This window comes from Coffea arabica, chromosome 7c (genome assembly GCF_036785885.1).
Source record: "Coffea arabica cultivar ET-39 chromosome 7c, Coffea Arabica ET-39 HiFi, whole genome shotgun sequence".
NCBI lineage: Eukaryota > Viridiplantae > Streptophyta > Magnoliopsida > Gentianales > Rubiaceae > Coffea > Coffea arabica.
Window position 1 is genome coordinate 1,967,960 of NC_092322.1, and position 4,070 is coordinate 1,972,029.

General features: G+C 38.2%; 1 long non-coding RNA gene across 1 annotated transcript; it reads right to left on the reverse strand.

Moving 5' to 3' along the window:
- Positions 1-411: 411 nt before the first annotated feature.
- On the reverse strand, positions 412-1,953 carry LOC140010225 (uncharacterized). The gene is made up of 2 exons (XR_011817520.1): positions 1,382-1,953; positions 412-1,306 (listed from the first exon to the last, which is right to left on the reverse strand). It is a non-coding gene; the product is annotated as an uncharacterized lncRNA (long non-coding RNA).
- Positions 1,954-4,070: the final 2,117 nt, after the last annotated feature.

A 4,070-nucleotide genomic window follows, 5' to 3' on the forward strand; every position in this document is an offset into this window, starting at 1 on the left:
TAACTCTGGGAAGCCTGCCTGTGTTACTTTTCCAAGAGACAAAAGATGTCATTTGTGTACTTTATGTCATAAGGAGTTAAAAATCACAATCCTAAAAAAAAAAAAAAGGGTCAAATACAAGTATATAGTTGGCAAATGATACTGCCGTAGATCAAAATTTATTTTTCATGATAACTTGCGTTAAAATGATAAAACTATCCCTTTGAATTGTGTTTGGATTGCATTTTTCTATATTTTTTATAGAAAAATTACTATAGCGATTTGATATAGGGTAAAGTACATAAAACCTCCCTGTGGTTAAGGAAATTGACACGAAACCTCCTCATTATTTAGAAACTCCCACTTAACTCCCTTGTGCTTTGAACTTATTTGGATTTTACCTGCCAACCGGCTGGGGAGCCGGTAATAATATGAAATACCAAAAATACCCTCATATATAATATGTGAAAAGTTACAGATGCAATAGTCGATAGCATTCTCTGGGCACATAGGATCAAACGTAAAGCAGCGCTCTCTTGGCAGAGTTTTAGGCGGCAAGAGACTTTAGGGCTTGTTGGAACTTCTGAGCATAACAAATCGAAGCCGAAGATGGATCAAGGTAGCTTGCCTGCCATGCCGATAGGCGAAGGGACGAAGGAGGGAACGTGCAAAGTGGATCGTGCACCTGTCGTGTGACCCGTTGGTCCTAAGCAATGTCTTGCGCAAAGCGACCCACCTAGAAACAGCTCTCCTTTATGTTAGGGGGGCACTCAAATGGAACTTCGATCGGATGCGGGTATCAAATCCCGCCGCTGAGATGTCCAGCGGATTCCTGGGCCTTGACGAATAGCCGGCCACCTTTTACGTTAGAAGAGCAAAAGGCCCAGGGCATAGCAGGATGAACCAATGTGAATGAGTGTAAGCTTCGTTGCCCGAACACGATTGGTGCTGACCACACTAGGTGCTACCGTGGTAGCAAGAGAGGCCAGGCGGTGACAATTGAGAGGTTGTCACTGAGCATTCCTAGTCACACGGGAAGAGAGGTCAAATGGCAAGGCAAGGCCATACGCCCGGTTGGCTCCTCGCAGAGTATAGCTCACATCCAAACATCTGATTGGGGAACGGGGCAACGCCCATGAAGCTCCGGCGGAAAGGGAAGGCCTGCCAGGCCGTATGCCCATGGGTGTAGGATTCTTCGAAAAAGCGCGGGCTGACTCGGAGACCTGGGACCATTGACTTCGGCCGTTCACTCTCTCTTTTCTTCAGTTTTCCCAAGAAAGAAAAGAAAGGAAAAAAAAGAGAGAGAGAGATGCAAAGAGAGAATGGCCTGAACAAGCATATTATTATGAAAAGGTAATGATCAAATATATTTACGGCCCAAACCCATTATAATGCCATATACCTGGAGGGTTCTGGGTTCTTGAGCTTCTCTGATGGCCTGAGCAAGAGCTTCACCGCTTCGATTTCTGAAGCAAGCAGCAGAAGAACAATTCCTAAAAAGCTGAAAACCATGATCAGATATATCATAATCAAGCCCCAATGTTGAAGCCACGTCAATAAATCTGCAAATACGCCCTCAAATTATCCACAACCACTGAAGGCCCAGAAGAATTCGACCGCCAAAATTTTGGGAGTTTGACATTTTTGGGTTCTTCCTTGAAATGATAGCTGATTTAGCCCCTCCAAAGCTTTTCTTGATCCATCCAAAGTTGCGCTGAGCTCTTTACGTTTTTGGGTCTTCGTTTTTCATCTCTCTGTCGAAATTTTTCATTTGCAGATCTACAACTATGGTGGGTGCAAGCTTGGAAGAGACATGGAGGACAAAATTGGAATGAAATGAGTTTCTGCTAGACACAAGTTACCATTAAGTCGCGTAAATATCACTCGCTAGCTCCCCAGCCGGTTAGCAGGTAAAATCCAAACAAGTCCAAAGCACAGGGGGGTTAAGTGGGAGTTTCTAAAAAATGAGGAGGTTTCGTGTCAATTTCCTTAACCACAGGGGGGTTTTATGTACTTTACCCTTTGACCCTTTGATATACATGAGGTAAAAAAGTGATTGGAAAATGTGTTCACGGAAAACATATCGATTTTTTTTGTCCAAACAAGGATTGCACGTGGACTTGAGAAGGACAACCTGAATGTTTTATTAAAAATTATATTTTGTAGCATTAACACCAACTTAAAGTAATAATGAACCAAAGTAAAAGGTCCAAACATGATGAAATAAAAAGATGTACATAAGAGAACTTTTTTCGTTCGAGGAGATAAACAAATCTTCATTCTCTTTAATTGAATTGAATATAAGAAATAAAGGAGCGTTTGTAAGTATGAATAAACTAAAAGGACTTTAATTTATAATCCATTTTTTCAATAGAACTGTACAATTTCTTAAAATATTATATTTACTTCTAGTCTCTTCAGTAACCGGTAAATTAGGCGAAATCTTAACAACGCGGTGGCTCCTTAATTTTATACTTTAGCAATCAAGAAAACAGACACTGAGACACTACTGTAGAACTTTTTTAGTTGTTAGGCTGTGTTCGTGAATTGAAGATTTAGGTAGAAAAGGGGAATTGAGGCCCTGTTTCGCATTTTAATTTTTTGCCAAGTTTGTCTGTTACAAATTTTTTAAAAACTTTAATTACAGTAATCTCAAAAAAACCTTCTCAAAGTTTTTAAACTATACACTTCAAAGTATTCAAAAATTTACACATTTCAAAAATTTTTTTTTAAAAACTTCTACAATAAATTACAGTAAAATTTTAGACAAACACTAAAAAAACTCATTTGCCAAACGAGGCCTGAATATACGTTGTGAATGGTATATTTCCCCTCAACCGCAGGTTCAAAAAATTCAGATACCATATAATTGTGTTTGGATTGTAAGTTATTATACTTTATTTACACACACTGATTTGCTTGCATCATCAACACATTTTCTAATCATCTTTTTATCTCACATATATCATATCAAAAAAGTGCTACAATATTTTTTTTCACAAAATTATCTCAAATAATTTACAATCCAAACACACTCGCTCGTAAGGTGGTGGTGTTGACCCTCTGTCTGTCTTTTTTTTTTTTGGTTGGTTTTGGGGGATGGCGCGGGGGGGGGGGGGGGGGGGGGTTGGTGTTGGTTCTAATCAGTTTGTGGATTCAATCAACTTAAAAAAAATAAAGTTAAATTCGTGGATTAAAGAATTGATACAAAATGTAGTGAAAGTGTTGTAAATTGGACTAGAACACTTTTAGCACTGACTTTTCTCTTTTCCTTTTTCTTTTCCCCCACTCACTAGTCTGGCTCTTTCAGGTGTCAACACAAAAAGGTCTGAAACCATATGTGTGGAATGTGGCTGTGAATGAAAGTAAAATATACTAATGATCACCATACACAGCAGGCCAAGACTAAGCTGTTCCAGCTTCCATGTGGACCAAAATAAAACAGAACTTATTCCTTCCAGGACCGCTTTAAGGATGCAAGTTGAGGCCATAGGCAACTGAATTTAAAAAAAAAAAAAAAAATCTATGACATGAATGAAATGATGATGACTCGATTGAGGAATGGAATAGAAGCGTCTGTTAAGCTTTTCTTATACTAGTACCAAAACAAAAAAAAAAACCTGATCAAGTTTTTTTTTTTTGATCAATTATCACTTTTTATTTATATCCTATTATATTTTAATTTAACTAAAAAAAAAGATCTAACTGGATCTATGGAAATTAATGAGGACAAAATTACTATCGAAACCTGCCAAAGCCTTAATGTGATAATTGATGGAATCCTATCAAAGCCTTAATGGTTCGGTGGTGGCCACCAGTCCAACGACTGATCAAGTCGATGTTCCAATTTTAGATGGGTGCAACTGGGGACAGGTTACATATTGTGGGCGTCAAACGTTCTTAGAACTTAAGAAGGTGATTAAATTAGACAATACTGAACTCGTACGTTTTTAAGCGGCCACCCTTCTTGCCTTGGATGCAAAACTTATTAAAATTAAAAAATATATATATATTTAAGAAAAAAAAAAAAAAGAAGAAGAAGAGAGAAATCGTTCAGCAATTCCATTCCACTTTAAGCCAACTTGCGTTTC